At 40.3% G+C, this 17619-nt stretch overlaps 1 protein-coding gene across 5 annotated transcripts in view; it reads right to left on the reverse strand.

The window, feature by feature from the left end:
• PRICKLE2 (prickle planar cell polarity protein 2) overlaps positions 1-17619 on the reverse strand; it is a 338052-nt gene that overhangs the window by 108589 nt on the left and 211844 nt on the right. The window contains exon 1 of one of the 5 annotated variants that reach the window (XM_028518037.2): positions 9699-12745. The exons of 3 other annotated variants lie outside the window; for them this stretch is intronic. The gene's annotated coding sequence lies outside the window, so the exon portion shown is untranslated. Of the gene's footprint in view, positions 1-9694; positions 12746-17619 lie in introns of those variants that run through there. One more of the 5 variants, XM_036030992.1, reaches the window with a different exon arrangement.

Here is a 17619-nt window from a genome sequence, read left to right on the forward strand (position 1 = left end):
GTATGTGCACAAGGTATGAATAATGAGTAAAATTTTTTATTATTTATTTTATGCAATAATTGAAACTACATTTTGTTAACAATGATGCCAAAAATATAGAGTGTGAGTTAACTACATGATCAGTAGTATATCATTAAAACTATACCAAAGGAAGACTGCTATTTTTCCTGGATTAAATGAAAGCATGTAAAAAAGGAAGGTTAGGGCAGAGGAGAATATACATGCTGTCAAGAATGACCGAGAACTGAACCATAACTGTAGTGTAATTTAATTCTGTTAGATGTATCACAAATGTCCAGTATTTTAAAGAATGCCTTGAGTATAGAAAAACTGAAAACTCCTAACCTAACCCAAAGTAAATGTTCAAAGCATTGTTAAATACATAATTAAAAGTATCTGAAACAGAAGAAATATGTACACCTTTGGCCTTGGTATTTGAGACCACAGACCTCAATTTGTTCATTTGTAAAATGGAAGACAACCAGGAAATTCTCCCTTTACTCCCATAGAGTTTAGCATTACTTGGGGGCAGCAGCCATGGAGAAAAGTATATGAGGTCTGTCTAGAAAGTATCCAGCCAGCCATGTAATATGAAAAATAGAGACATTCATTGAAAAAGATATAAGAAACATTGTACATAAGACAGTGACACCTCAGTCCTCTTTAAAGTTGGCACTTTGGAACCTCATACGATTCTCCCCACTGCCATTAGCTGTCCCATCATATTTTCCTGAATCTCACTAATATTCTGAAATCTCTTCCTTTTCAAAAGTAGTTTTAGTTTTGGGAAAAGCCAGAAGTTCCAGGGTGCCAAATCTGGGCTGTAGCGGGGCTGAACCACCTGGGTGATTTGATGTTTCCCCAAAAAACTCTGCATGAGATGTGATGCATGAATGAGCACATTGTTATAGTGAAGCTACGAATCACCAGTTGCCATAGCTGCAGTCTTCTGAATCATCTGAATAATTTCCATGGATGAATGTTCAAGCTTTATGCAAAATTTGATGCTGATTTGTGGCTCTACTTGCTCAGTTATTTTGAATGCGACAGCCACACAGTACACATGTTCACTCAGAGGCATCTACTGCCCCCACTGAGTAGTACAGTGAAGTCATCATTGTTCATGTATGTGCATTCCAGTCCACTCTCCTTGGCTGCCAGGTTACATTGATGTCATGCATACTGTTCTCATTATATTAACAATGTTTGGACTTTTTTGAGACAGACCTTGTATTTCCACTGAGGACAGTTTTTTCTGGTCCCATGTTAACCTATAGAGATTTTGCTGGATGTTGTCTATAACGATCTTCCAGCATCCCTAGCAGTTCTTAATCTTTTGGGTGACTTTATGTCTTTAAGAATCTGATCTCACCCTTAAAAAATGAACATACACACATTCACAGAAACTTTAGCATTTAATTTCAAAAAGTTCATCAGACACCTCTGGTCCTTTGATGCTCATGGATCTAAGCTAAAAGCACCTAGTTGGGATAGCAGGTTAAGTGTAAAAGGCCTTCTCTAATATTCCCCATAGGGCCAGAGACAGTGCCTCATATTTTGCAGATGTTATATTTTTCACTCTCTGCAATGTTCTTTTAAAAATTCAAAATAGCACATGATATCATAGTTACCATTTAGGATGCTCAATCTCAGCAATTCAGTGGTAAAGGAGTTAAAACAATTTTTAAGCATAGCAAAGGCAAACCACATTGGTATTTAGGCAGCCAAACTGACAATGTTAAAGGAAGGCAAGTTCAAGCTTGTCTGACCAAATCAAGCCCAGTGATTGCTTTCTATCTGTTCACCTTTCAGAAGCCATTCTAGCAAGAACCCAAGGTCCTGTTGTTGAGTGATAAACATGTGAATTCTTTGCTTTGTATTTTCACCCTGCTTTCTAATGAGGCGGGTGTTCAAAGTGACCCAACCTACACAGGAAGCATGGGAGGGGGGTGAAGTGGGAGTAGGTTGTACACAGTTCTAACCCATGACAAGATTCTAGTCTTGACAGGATTTCTAGGTGACCTCTGAGATGATAAACTCAAATGCAAGTGGTCAGCTTAAGCAGTAATTTAAATGAACTCATGAATCTTGGTAGATAAGCTGTCAAGGGAAAGCTACACAGTTGCTGAGCCACCACCCCATTTGCACTGGTCTCCCAGCCAATGAATGGCTGGATTGCCCAGAGGATGCCCACAGAAAACAGTTTAATGTGGAGGTACTCCTCTGGGAGCATAATTTCAGGAAAGCTGGATAATCACTGGTAATGAAAAGTGACAGGAGCTTTAAGAATAGTAGCCATATTAATCAGAACAACAGGATGTATACATCAGAGAAAGAAAAAAAAATCTATTACAATCTTAATTAACCAACAATTTAACTGAAACTTTCAATAAGTCTGCAGGTCATCCACTTTGGGGAGCAAGAATAAAATGTAGAGTAAGTAGAAAATAGAATTTCTTTTTAGCATGCCTAAGCAATTTATAGATGTTTAATAAATATTTACCAAACTGAAAAAAGAACCAACTTCCAGGGAGTTTGCAAGGGTAGACATGGCATATAGGTAAATCTCCAGGGCCAGCTATCACTGATCAGTAGAGGCTGCCTGGAGTGTCATGTTGAGAAGGATTCTGAGGTTGTGTTGGGTCTTGACAGAAAGAGTGTGGTGGTCATTAGTGATGTTGGCACTGGACAAGCACCTGGCAGTGCAGGTGCCACATTTTTGCCATACTAATACTATGGTCAGAAGATTTCTAAGGATGGAGTTCAAGCATGGGAACACATTCAAATATGAATAATTTTCCGCACTGAAGATTTTCCCTACCATTTAAATGAAGCTTCTAGGAGAGTAACAAGGAAGACTGAGGGGGAAAAAGCAGACATCTGTTTATCTTGCCAAGTCACAGCCTACTGTCCAGGGAGATGACAGATATCAAAGTCACATAATGCTCATGATCAGCCGCATATGACTTCCACTTACAAGGCAGGTTCACTGGGAATTCAGGTTCAGGATAATTATTTCCATGGCTGCCATATCCTGAGTCACAAAGATACTCTCAGTTGGGTAACCCTGCTCTTTCTATTAAGGCAGAAAAGTGATCAGAGCTATTGTTCAAATTTATTTTAAAAAAAGATTGAAAACTAATGGCATTTAATTCTAAATAACTAGAATTTCAGATAACCATAACTTCCCATTCTTCTAAATATTCCTCTCAGCTAACATTTTTCCCCTTGGATAGTTGAACTATCCAAGACAACACAGCAAACATCAGTGTTCTTCAAAACTTCACAAAGCATTTGATTTTAATTAATATAAACCAAACAATAAGTTTTTCATGAAAAACAATGCAACCTCATGTGGCAAACAGTTAATTCTGATGATTTCAGGTGCCCTAAATATTTATAAGTATATATACATCATATAAGTGAATATATTTATTTATGATGTTTATGTATACATACAACCTCACACACTAATGAGTTCCAAGATCCTTCACATCTACTGTCTCTGTAAGTTGTGAAGGCTCCAGAGCTACATGGGGTGAATTCAAATCCCAGCTTGGTAACTTACTAGCTGTGAGACTTTGGGCGTTTTTAACCTCTCTGCTTAGTTTCTGACGAATGCAGATGACAATATAACCTGCCTCATAAGGTTATCATGAGGAGTAAATAAGATATAGCATATGAAACAGTAAACACTCTGTCAACTGTAAGAAGTCATTAAATGTTAGTTATTAATTATTTGTATTACTTTTTAGGAGGAGAAACTGAGTCACAGGACAACTAAATGACTTCTTTAAGGTTTACTCAAATAAGAAATGCTAGTACTAGGACTAGAACCTGGGTCTTCTGAATTTAGTTAAATTTGCTTTCCTGTGGAACACTTTATTCCTATTTTAAAGGTGGCTAAGAAAGGGCAGCATCAGTATCACCAAGGGGTTTGTCAAAAATGCAGCATCTGCACTTTAGCAGCTCCCCCAGGTGTGTGCACATTAAACTGGAGAAGCCTAGGTCTCTAGCACTCTGCAGAACGCATGCATGCATAACAGCCCTGGAGGGCTTCTGAGCAGGAATGAGCAGCACCAACATGCTGAAGGACCATCCACCTCTCTTCACTCCTCTGAAACATCCAAAGGTCAATGTTTTTCCAGGAAACTCAGAGTCATTCTCCAGAGAGCTACTGATTCTCATCTTCCAACACACAGTCAACAGAGAGGTCAGTTCCTGATATAAAACATGACCTTTTAGTTGTCCACCCAAGGACAGCCCACCATGCAAACCAAACACCTTCACCAATAGGGCTGACTTCATTCTTAAAGTTCATACTTATCAAGGTCAGTGCCAGATGAGAACTTATAGTTCATTTGATTCAGGACATTTATTTTAGGGAAGAAAGAACTTAGGCTCAGACAGGGGAAATAATTTTAGCTAGAATCTGATGTGCCTGGAACTGGGAGTCAAAAGGCAAGCTTGGGCCCTCTCTCTAGATTCCCACTGGTTTGCCCTTGGCCATAAGTGTGGCCCAGCAGAATGTCCCATGTGCCCTCTTGTCCAAAGGACTGCTTCTGTTGGTCTGTGGCTTTTCATCCTCATCTCAGCATGTCTTACCAACTTTCCAACCAAACTTACTTTTTCATTTTAAAAGCCACATTCAAAGCTGCGGGTGAAGAAGCCACATGTTCCAATTTATGCCTCCCATATTCTCTTGGATGTTTCCAAATTTACCAAAAAATCAACAAAAATATTTTATTTCAGCAGCTAAATAATGAGGTATTTCTGAATTGAGGGATCCACAGAAGACAAAAGAAAAGCATTCACAAATGATACTATAGTAAAAAGTATAAGGAGGACTAGAATGGTGGACATACTGGTAATTCAGGTTTTGGACTGTGATTATCCTGGATTCGGATCCTAGCTTTACTCTTTCTTTACTGTCTGTGTAACCCTGGCCAAATTACTCCTAGGAATCTGGATTTCTCCATCTTTTGTGTCAGCTAGCACACAGTAGGTGCAGAATCTATAATAGCTATTTTTAAATACATGTACATAAGCACACAGACTATCTACAGACACATAGACACCCTAAATGTACACTTACATATATACTAACAGCTACCCTAGAAACATCTGACCCAGTGACCACAGAAAGTATAGCTGTTTTCGGCTGAAAGTTCTTGGAACTTTCATGAACAAGCATCTCTGAGGACTCACAACTGAAGAATGGATGCCAAGAAAAGAGCTGGAAAAATGGCATCCTGCCCAATTGAAACAAAATGCTAAGAATTCCTGTCCCAGTTACTTTTAACCCTGGATGGGGCTGGATAATACTCACAAGGTTTGATTTTAAGGAGCCAAGGAGGGCTGGGGGCCTGGGGCCAATCACTCCCGGTACCAGAGGAATGGAGGCAACACAAGCTAGTCATCCATCAGACAGGCAGGCTGGGGTCCCACATCCAGGGCATAAAGGGTACCTGTGATGCCCCCTGTGCCCCAAGATGGTTTACATACAGCAGCTCTAATGCTGGGACCAGGAAGGGGAGGATATCCAAAACCGCCATAATTCCTTCTTCCTCACACAGGCTCATGCCACTATTCTGGAAACACGTTCACAGACGAGGCCAGCCCCAACTTCCACGATGCTGTTGTGTCCCTCCAGTGATGTCTGTGGAGTCTCTGCCCTTTGCAGTGTTACTGCTTGTCTTCTGAGTCAGCTTTCATAAACACTGTGTCTTTGGTTCAGCCAACCTGATTTTTACAGCCTTGGTAGCCAAATGTGTTCTGGAAGTTTACCCTCTACGCCCACCCAGGAAAGGCAGGCTCGCATTGTACTGGAAAATGTGCTCTTTTTAACTAATACATTTTGTAAAGTGGTCTATGGTGCTCTGGTATAAAACAAACCCTGTGTTAGCCAGGAGTAGTATTTTGGGATTTGAAATGGCTGTACTATGAGTTCTGTAGGACAGATGGGTATAGAAGGAAGGGAATTTCTAGTTGAGGAAGAACAGAGGTGCTTGTCTTCTGAGCTGCAATTTCACTTAAATGCAACCTTTTTCAGCTTTGCCCTTCCCAGTGGTGTGGAGATGGCTCTGATATTCTCCCTGCTGCTCCCTCATTCCATCTTCTTTCTCCCCTCCTCCAGCTCCTCCAATCCAATCTCTCTCTTTCTCTGTCTACTTGCTTCTTTTCTCCCTCTACCTTGTCCCCAGGGTAATAAACAAGCAAGCCAGCCTCCAGGTTTTAGACTACAAACAAAGAACTGCTCAACCAACAGGCCAGAGAAAAAAGAAATCCAAGGTTTCACACTCAACTGGCCAGGTCCCCAGTGGAGATTCTGGAGACTTATACTGCTGGAAACTCTGTCCTCTTATGCCAACATTTTATCTTTGCTTCATTTGTGTGCACATGCACACACACAGACACACACACACAGATACACATAAATAAGGTACAATAAAAATGAGAACATTTCATTAAAAATCTTTACAGGTTAGGGCAAGAGCAAAATGGCATATATCAGTCTAGAGCATCAATGAGGGAAACAGATTTTGTCAATGCCTCTATCTCAAGCTTCTTAATTTGGGACCATTCACAATCACTACCAGCAGCTACTTATTATGAACAGGAAAAAAAGAACAGGGAAAAGTTTTAGTGGGTCTTCATCCAAACATCACCCAGAATTCGTGTCTGAGGGAGAGAGCATTTTGACTCCTGTGTATTTGAAAAACAACAGAGAAGAGAGCAGACCATGGCTTGGAGTTTCTGAAGAGGTTTCTGCTACTTCAAGGCCAGTGGTACAGTTACATTTTTGTTCCCTCTTTGGCCTTCAGTTTCCTGTCAAATGAGCATTATAACTACTGCCCCCTGGTGTTCAAAGATTGGGATTAAATGGGAAATGTGAAAGTCCTCAGCACCAGAAGGAAATAAAGCCCAATATTTAGTAGGCACCAGGAATTGGGCAAGGGCATCGCAGCCATCATTCACAGCAATACAAGAGTCCAGGGAATTTATTCCCAATTTTCACATGAATAAACCAAAGTCCAGAGAGGTGAGGCAACTCTTTGAAGATCATATATACAACCAGGAGGCAAGGGAGGTGGGCTATTATCAAGGTGTATATACCATTCTCCACACAAAACACCACTTTACTGAAAACTAATAGCAACCAGCAATGATCAAGTCCCAATTCTGAGTCTCCTGAGAAAGGACCCTATGCCAGACTCCTCTGGCTCCTTTAATTCACTTTTAGTTTGTCCTTCAGACCCCTGTATCGGAGTTCCAGTTCACCTAAGTGTAAAAGAAAGCTGTTGGAGGGAAAGAGGGAAATAGCCATCAAATTGTTTGAGTGAAGCATGCTCATGAGAGAATGAGGAAGGGCACCAATCTGGCAAAAATATATTGTGTCAGGGGATACAAATCAAGGACAGAGGACCTGGTCATGGGCAGGTGGGCAGGGAAGCCTACCCCTTTCCCTGGTCAGTCTGTCTACCCACAAACAGAAGTCACCCACATGGTGGCATCAGTTCTGAGGAGCCAACCAGCAGGTGAAGCACATATTCAAAGGCCTCCCTGGATGGACACAAAAATGCCTTTTCACTGAAAAGAAAGATCAGAACTGCCTCACACATGCAAAGTTGGGAAAAAAGAGAAATGCAAACAGAAATGCCTCCATTCCGATCTGGATCCTTCAGTTTTAGATGCGTGACTTGTCAGCTGTCCAAACAGGAGGGCTTTCCAAGAGTAGCTAAGCTAAATGATTTTCATGTTATTACCCAGTCACTTTTAGTTCTGCATAATACAGCAGCCCTAGATAATAACACTTTATTCTGTCAACTCTGTCAAGAGGGTGGAAAGTTCCTTTGAGTGGGAATGGATTTGGACATGACAGTGACTGGAGATAGCACCTTTTCTGTGAGCAAGACCTTTCTGCAGACAAATGGATACAAATGTATCACCGTTTCAGTAGGCTATTTTGTTTTTAGAAACAATGAGTATAGTTATAATGATGAAAAGTAACTGACAACAACAATAGCTAATATTTATTGAGCATTTACTATATGGCTAACAGTGCTAGGCGCTTTTCATATGTCATTTCATTAAATCCTTATACCTATCACCCTGCCTGTAGGTTCTGTTGCTCTCCCCATTATAAAGACGGAAATCACTGCTCTGAGGGGAAGCTCTCAGTGTCTTTAGCTTTTTCTGCATCTATAGTCTGAGCCCTTGATAGGCATCATCCCATCCTGTCTAACCTCTAAGTTCCTTTCTCATTCCTTAAGCTTCCATGAATGCATCTTCCTTCCTTAATTTCTATTTTTTCCCCTACATTGCATGGCAAACCTTTACAACCCTGCCATTTAAAACTGTGCTATTTTACTATTTCAGACTGCCCAACGACTGTTTATAGACCACAATGCCCGATAGAGCCAATGTGTTTTAATTTTCACATTTTAAAAAAGAATTCCCAAGGGGAAAGGGCATTTGATGGAAAGGCAAACCTTTAAAGCACTCAAGGAGGTATTCAAATACAAATTTCCAAAATATGGTAATTTGTCAAAGTTGTGACTTACTCTGGAGCCCCTGGGGACACTCATCTTGACCCCTCTGCGAAAGCCATGGACAGCTGGTAAGCCTCACAGGGGACAGGATTAGAGCAATTTGGCCTCCAGCAAGGAGGCCAGGCTGCTTCATTTACTTTAAGTCTCACTGAGATGGTTTAAAACACTCTCTGGGAAAAGATGTTCAAGCAAAGCAAATTGCAGCCTTGCAAGCTGCAGCGTGGGTACACAGCAGTCTGTTTCTATGTATTCATGGCACACTGGAGCCCTCCCGTGACTGTGGTCATGGATGCACTGACTCAAGGCAGAACTCTGTCGCTGGGGAAATAATCTTTGTACCTAAGTTATACAAGAGCCACGCTTGGCCCAGTGATGGCATCGCATCTAGTACAGATCGCTTACCCTCCATGATTTGGCCCAGCCTACATTATTTGTGGTTCATGAAAGTCCTATTGGACCTCAGCATATTCTAAGACCACATAACAATAATGGGATTAAATATTTCACCCCAAGACCTCCATGGCAGATTAGTATGGCTGTGACTGGTTTTCAGGAAACCAAGAGACCTGAGCAGACCTAATCATGAACGCTCCTGCAAGAAATCCAATGTAGAGAACACACTGAGTCATGTGTTTCCGTCAGGCTGTGCAGTCATATTCTGGAGCTCTGTCACCATGTCTAATCTGAAAGCATTGGCTAAAATTAAACCTAAATAATTCAAGCGCCATTTCTTTACCTGGAAGTCTCGCTGAGTTCCCATTCCTCAGACCCTCTAATGGTTGCTGACATCCTAAGCTGAAATGACTACTGGGCAAGCATACTCCCGGGTGTTTGGTTTTTAAACCTTCTCCCTGCTTATTATTATTTTTTTAAAAGACAGCTGCTCTTCTTTTAAAGAAATGTTGCTCCTAAAGCAGGACTTAACCCTATAGCTGTGACATGTCACTTTACAATTAAGCTTTCATTAGAAAGCTTAAAGCATAGGAAAGGCAAAATGTGCCACAGAGCCACTAAAAAATGCCACCCAGCTAAGATAATGGAGGCCTGATGTCCTCCCCCAATGCAAAGCCTCTAGATCTAGCGTTCTCCTCCTCCTCAGAAAATACACTTGTTTAATTTGTGATTTGGAGAGAATTCCTTACCTACCTTCAAGGAAGATGAAAGCCCAGTCTCTGTAGATTCTCCAAGACTCTCTGAGCTTGTCAATTGCCCCAGTTCACTTTCTCCCTGAGCCTGGCTTCTAGGAAAGCAAGCAGGACCGCAGGCAGCCAAAGCATCTTCTTGTAGAAACCCTTTTTCCAAACTGGACCCTTCCTGAAGCCAGCAGCAGGCTCAAGCCCGAGCTGCTCCGCATTCACTCACAGAAAACAGCACCGCTGGATCCAGATCCTGCTGGGAGCCACCAGGCAGGGGAAAAAAGTGTGACTTCTACCCTTCCTATGGATCCGATTGCTTTCCTGAGAACCTCGCTTTCGTCAATCTGCAGGAAGTCTCAGACCCCAGCATCAGCGTCACCAACTGATCCCGAGCCAGACCCGGGTCAGCTGGTCTCAGAGCTCAAGCCACTGAACCAGGAAATGTGCAGCTGAGCCAAAAAAAAAAAAATAATAACTATCAGCGGCGGAGCTGCTGGTGGTGCCAGAGAAGTCGCTGTTGCAGTGCTCGCATCCTCCGCATGCTAATGAAGCCGTGACGTAAGCAACTCAGTCCCGGCATCTGGCATCTGGACGTCCAGTCCTCGCCGCCCAGCACTGAGATTTATTTACATGTAAATTAGCCTTACCTTCCAAATCAATAATCCCCAAGCCCGGGAGACAGGAAGAAAACCCATGCTGGATGCAGCAAAGGCTGGCTATACAACGTCCAAAGGAGTACAAAAATATCACATATAAGAAGAGAAGCTTTAAAAATACACGTCTATTTTTTTTTTTTCTTTTTAAAGTGGTACTCCTATGTGCAGGGGGTATCAGATCTGGGCACAGTTATCAACTTGAGCGCCTGTTTCAGATTATATGCTGTACTAATCCAAGAGTGAAATGAGCTTTTTCTTTTTCTTCCCCTCCACAAAAGCTGTATCGAACCTTCAAATGCCTCTACTTTATTTTCTTGCTTCCCACTTTCATTTCAGGGTGTTTGTTAGCTTGAGATGATGTTGTCTTTGAATTTTTGTGCACCCCTGAAATACACATTTGGCTACTTTCCTCAATGTGCTTGGGTGGTGAATTAATTACCCTCTCTTTCCACACCCCATCCTAGCTCCAAGTGAGCATGGGAGATGACAAAGCATAAATCTGCCTGGGGCATTTGAAGACACTCAGACCTTCAGAGAGCACTGCTTCCATCTCTCTATTTTACAGATTAGGAAACTGAAGCTTTGAGTGAAGAAGGGCATTTTCTAAGGTCACACAGGGATTTCAGCCTGGCTGGGTTGAACCCACATTTCCTAGACCTCACATTGCAGCTTTGTCAGATACCTTTGCATCTCCAATCTCCATTTCTCTGCACCCACATAGTGGCCTATCCAAGGAGTCACAAAGAAAGAACTCTGCAGAGTTGGGTAGCCCTGGGTTCAAATCCTGATTTAGTTTTCTGCTAGTGATGTGACCCTGCACAAGTAACTTAACTTTGGGGGTCTTCAATTTCTTTATCTGTACCCTTCAACTCACTAAATATTTTCTGGGCACCAACTCTCTGCTATGCATAGTGTTTGCTCTCCCCTAGCTCAGGCTATAGTACAAAAAAAATATTGAATGGAACTGTGGTGAGGATTGACACAATGTTACACACTCAATAAATAACAGTTATTTCTGACATTTTAGATGAAGTCAGAAAAATTCACCAAGGCATTTCTTCCACTAGCATGGCTATTGTTTCTGTCTTCTGAGTATTTCTATAGCGATCTTTATTGCTGAAATTCAATTGTTCCTTCAACACTGCCAATATAGTAGCCTGGGCGAGGTGAGCACAAGCCAATAATCTGGATCCTGTGCCTGTGATAAGAAGCACAGTGTGGTCCTGAGGTGGAGGGTGAAGGAGGGGATTGGAGGGTGAGAGAGAGGTATGTTCCATTATGCACATAAGTGTCCCTGAGGACAAAACAGTAACATGGCTCCTGACCCACACTCCCCCGACCCTTTCTCTGCCTAAAGAACCCACTCTAATGAGCTCTGTGCTTCCAACTGGAGTTCCTGAAGCTTCAAATGAATTTTTTTTGTTGGGTGTGGGGTATTAAATTATGTCTTTTGTTATAGGTAATGATAGAAACAATGTTTAATAAGTTCTTTCAGAATGCTTCTCTCCAGTTCATATAAGACCTTTCATGGTGAAAATCATGGAACCTGGAATAACTTTTCAGTAATAGAAACAGAATACAGTTGAATGAATAATACTCTGCTTTAAGTTTCTACTATACAAAACTCAGAGCGTGTGGGGAAGTGAATAGTTCAATGAGACCTCAATATCCTTCAAGAAACAGAATGACAAATATAACAGTTTGAAGCCACCAACAGCCAAGGGGAAGCAATGACGTCCTACCCTGGTGTGGTCATGGAAAAATCACTTCAACTTTCTATGCTCCCATTTCTTCATCTGGGTCTACTACACTCTGACCTCCTTATTATCAGCATGACCATACAAGAATTATGAGAAGTGATTCACAAGTGATTAACAGTGAGGCAATAAAGAGGAAAGCTGGAACACAAAGTGATAAAGATTAATCTTTCTGAAAAAGATATGATGCATGACTATGAATTTCATTAGAGGTAACAATGTGACATGGGGTCTGGAGTGGCTTGCCTGGGGATAGCCCCAAGCTCAGACACTTGCCAACTCTATGATTTGGGGCCTGAGTTCTCTTGGATTATAAGAGGGACAAGAATAGTTGGCTGTTCTGAGGATCAAATGAGAATTAATGAGAAGCACTTAGCATGAGCCGAGCACACAGCAAACATTCAATAAATGTTTGCTATTGGTAGTGCAAGTAATAATGCTTTTACTATTAACTTTGACACTAATTAGCTAACTGGTCAGACCAAGTTCAAAAGGCGGGAAGGAAGTGGGTAAATGGAAGACTGCAAAATCATACCCATTCCAAGGGTACAGCTCAAAATCTCGCCTAATGTGGGTGAGCTGCTGACATGCTCTCCCTATAGGAAAATGCAAATACTTTTCATTTGCTATGAAACTAGGAAGGAAAGCCTTAAAAAGGACCAAAAGGCACTGGGGGCCTTCTGCTTCAAAGTTTCATTATAGGACAAGACGGCTCTATTTCTGGGAATTGTAGGTGCTTCATCCACTCATTCATGTATCCAGTCACTTGTTAAATGAACTCCTAAGACTTGTCAGTTACTGTGTTAGGCCTGATGGACATCATGGTGACCAACATAAAGATGGGCCCTGACTTAAAAGAGCTTAGAAATGAAAGGGAAAACAATTAAGCAAGCAATTAGAGAAGAGTGTGCCTTGTATCATGATAGGGCTTGTGCTGAGTTCTCAAAGGTCTAATTGCAGAAAGGAGATGGATGGTGCAGAGCATGTTGCTGAAGTGAAGTTCTTTCGACAGCATGTTCTCTGTGACTACTACCCAGTGGGAAAGCTGGAGATCTATGCATCACCTTTGCACAGATTATTGAAATAACATAATCCACAGATTGCTAATTCCTTGTGATAATTATTTTTTAGCCTGGAGACCATTCTATTCAGGATTTTTAGAAAATATGCTGTTAAGGTATTAGGCAAGGTGAGGAAAGAACTACTTCACAAAAACATGAAATCCACATTCATGACAGCAAGCTTCTTGGGCAGGGGATGAGGGAGAAATACATATGAGACACTCAAGTATTTAATGGGAATCTGTGGAATGCAGGACACTCTTGATTTTGGAGACAAGGGTGCAACTTCTGACCTTCAGAACTTTCTATTTAGATAGGACAACAAGGTGTTTACATAAATGACCATAACTGAATATAGTATTTAGGAATAGGGACAAGAAAGACAAGACCGGTTGTGTTTGAGGTTATCAGAAATCAGGAAAAGCCTGATTTGAATCAGGTTGAAAGCCAAAACAAATTTTTGTAAAATGAAGACACATCCAGACAATATTCAAAAACCATAAATGAAAAGAGACAGAGATAAAAGAGATTGTTAAAAGAGACAAGATCAACTTGAGCTGCTAGCAAGGGTGTTACAGGCAGGAGAAAGAACATTAATATGAAGAAAAAGGTGTTTGTGCAAATGCAGAATGAAAAGACTCATCTGCATGGGCACCAGGCCAACATGACACGGGCAGGTCATGAGTAAGTGCCTGCTCCATACGTGCAGGAAAATCAAATCATCTCTCCAGCCTAGCCAGCATCAGTCAAAATCTTGTTAGAAGATTAAGGAAAAAGGATAAGTGAATTATTGCCAGTTACTTTACAGAAGACAAGTTTAAGTGACAACAAGGTCTAGCCTCCTAAAGTAAGGGCTTCTATGAAAACAGGCATAAAGAACAATTTTTAATCTCCATTTCCATAGGCATAAAATAGAAAAGAATGGACTTTAAATGAACTAAAGAGGGACTTCCTAGGACCTGCAGAAGACTTTTGAATACTAAGATGATAGAACTAGTCTAGGTCACTCAGAGTAATGTTAGCATCTTTGTCTTAAGAGCACTTTAAAAAAGACAAAGATAGCACCAGTTCTAGCTGGTTCAGATCAGTACCTTCTGACCCCACTATTGTGAAACACTAATTACTACTATGAGGGATACTACCAAAGTTTTGAAACATATACCTAATAAAGGTCATAAGTTCATTTAAGTTTAGTTTATTTAAAAAAGTATGTGTGTTAGTATTATAATGATTCTCTCATCTATATCTATCTATATCTATATATCTATCTATATATCTATCTATATCTATAGATATATCTATATCTATAGATACTATATGTATCTTATCTATAGATATATCTCTATATATCCTGTATATCTATATATCTTATGTATCTATATAGATATAGATACAGTTATGCATATCTACATATAGATATAGATATAGATATAAGAGAGAGAGATTTATATAGTTTTAAGTAACCTACTCAAATGTGGGTCTCTGATATTTACATTTCAAAATCCAGTACATTTTTTTAAATGGGGGAGAGGAAGCAGAGAAAGAATTATGTTAGTTGGGCTAGGCCAGGCTATCATGCAGTATCAATTGTAGAGCTCAGCAGTCTAACATAATAAAAATTGATTTCTCAATCATGCAAACTGGGTTAGAGGTCCAGAGGCTCTCCAGCACCTCCATTCCAAGCAGTGACTCAGGGACCTAGCCTGTTTTTTGTGTGTGTGTGTGTGTTTGTGATCTTAACACATAATTTCCAGGTTAGGGCAACAGAAGAAGAGAGAACTGAAGTTTTTAAGTGTCTCAGCTTGAAGATGAATGATATGACTTCCACTAGTCAAACTAGACCCATGACCTCATCTCCCTGCAAGGAGGCTGGGGAATATGTGCCCAGGAAGAAGAGAAAAACAAACTTTGGGGAAACTTGGTAATCTCTACCATGGCCATCAATGTATTTTTGCTATGTAAATTCATTTTTTTAAAAAATAGCACAATCTACTAAACCTCTAATTTTAAAACAAAGGGATGTTTAACATCAAAGAAGTAATGATAGTCCTAAATGAATACTAGAGATCAAAGTTGCATCTGTTTTGTCCTAAAAGGGAGAAAACAAAGAAAACATTCTAGATTTTATCAACTTTTTATTAACAAGCAACATCAACTCACCAAACCATAAAGAAAAATGAAACTTGTATAGTATCTACAATGTAGGTAAAGATAAATAAGGTACCCACAAAGGTGGAGCTGCCTTTATAAAAAAAAATTCAGAAAAGATTCTGCTCAGCAGTTTCTAACCACTTTTCCAATTCAGATTTACAATAATCTGCCCCCTGTCCCAAAATAGGCAGGACATTGTCATTGAAAGAGCCCAGCAAAAAGACCTAAATTCAAGTCTGGATCTATTATCTCCTAGTTTCCAGACCTTGGTAATAATAGCCACTCACCTTTTCCAACACTCAGTCTCTCCATCTATAAAACAAAGACATCTATCTACCAAAGGTTTGGATAAGATTAGATGAGTTAGCATTTATATACAACATAGTTCCTTGCATATAGTTGGGGTTATCATTACTCCCCACTTGGTTTTCAAAGAGGGGAGAATGAGAAGGGCAACCAGAACTGATAAAATTGTTCATGATAAACAGAAGGACAACCTCAACAGCCCAGGACTCTTCTTTCTCCTCAATTTGTATAAGATTCCATTATCATAAATGCTTTTCAGATCATAGGCACATTCTGCATCTTGTGAAAAATTACCCAGTACACTTTAAATCCAGAAGAGAGGCCTTCCTTTTCTTTTTTTCTACCATCTAAGCAATCAGCCACATTTCATGCATTTTAATTATTCTTGATCCCAGTCCATAATCTAGTGCACAAAATTTAACACAGCCTTTTATCCTTTTTTAATTACTTTAATTAAAAGGAGAAATATGAACAAGCTAGCCTGGGCAAGTCAAAATGAAAGACTGCTGAAGATTTTGCTCTTTTCCTAAAAAAGATTAAGATAAGAACTGCATCAATGATTTAAACATGCTTACAACTACACATTTCCATGAAAATATTGTTAAAATTGACATGATGTGTTAGTAAACAGTACTTTTGTTTGATAATGAAAGCTGTGCTTTTTATAGTAGCTTTTGGGAAGTACTAATTTCCATTAAATAGCTGAATAAAAAATGGAATTTTCTCTATGTAAAGGACTGGGACAGCAGGAATCACACAGGGTTGCTTTGGTCTTCTCAGCATTTCCTAAATCCAGGCACTTGAGCTCCTACATGCTTCTCTCAGGAGAGAATGCTGACAAGTGGAGAAGATATCCTGGAAAAAGACTAAAAACTCCCTGCCTCACAAAAGAGCAAACTGGCAGCAAATAGCTATCTTGGGAAAACTATCCTGGAAGGAAAATGTCACAGAGGTACAAACTGACATATTGTTTTTCTCAAGGAATGGGAAGAACTTATATCTCAGGTGTTTGGGACATTTTCTCTCATTTAGTCACACCATAATCCCAACCTGCAGCTTTTATTATCTCTTATTGTACAGATGAGGGCACAGGGTTTCACTGAGAATACAAAAATGACATGAGGACCCACAGCGATGACTGGGTCCTGGGTCTGAATACAAAGCTCACATTTCTTCTTCTAATTCAAAAGTTCTCACTCATCCTCTCAAAAGTAGGTATATCCCAGTTAGGGTGTGGTATACTGGAAATAACATAATTAAAAACAGAGAAAAATGCAGAAGAGTCCCTGGTTCTCCAATTAGCTTAGGCCTTTTTACAAAACTCATGTTACTGCTGTTGTAGGTGGGTGCCCTTCCCTTTAGAAATCTTGGCCTGTTTCATAGTTCTACAGTCTTGGTTACTGATTATGTTCCATCCATGGTTAGTGTTAATGACTACTTGATTAACATCTCTGTCTCTCTAAGTAGACTGTACACTTTCTGAGGGCAGGGATTATGCCGACGTTGTCGTCGTCTTCTTCTTCTCCTTCTCCTTCTCCTCCTTCTCCTTCTTTTTGCTCACTATTCCATTCCAAGCACCTAGCACAGTGCCTAGGGACTTGATCACAGCTAATGAGTATTTGTCAAATGAATAAAAAGTTTGACAATGATTTTTCTCATCTAGAAGTTAAAAGGAATTCAGGATTATTCCTGTAAGAACATCTCTCTCCTCATTTGTATTCCAACATGATTCTGTGAGTGGGAAAGGAAAGGATAGAGTGAACTTCTCTGAAATACTTTCTTAGCTTCCAGGATACCATGTTCTCCTGGCTTCCCTCCTACCCTCTGGCTGTCCTTCCTTAGTTTCTTTTGCTGGTTTATTCTCATCTCCCTGACAGCTAAACTTTGGGGCTCAGTCCTGGGACTTCTACTTTTTCTATCTGCATTAACTTCTTTGATCTGGTCTAGGGTTTAAATGCCACCTCTGTGTCAATGACTCCAGACATTTTCCATGAACTCAT

This window comes from Phyllostomus discolor, chromosome 7 (assembly GCF_004126475.2).
Source record: "Phyllostomus discolor isolate MPI-MPIP mPhyDis1 chromosome 7, mPhyDis1.pri.v3, whole genome shotgun sequence".
In the NCBI taxonomy this organism is placed as follows: domain Eukaryota; kingdom Metazoa; phylum Chordata; class Mammalia; order Chiroptera; family Phyllostomidae; genus Phyllostomus; species Phyllostomus discolor.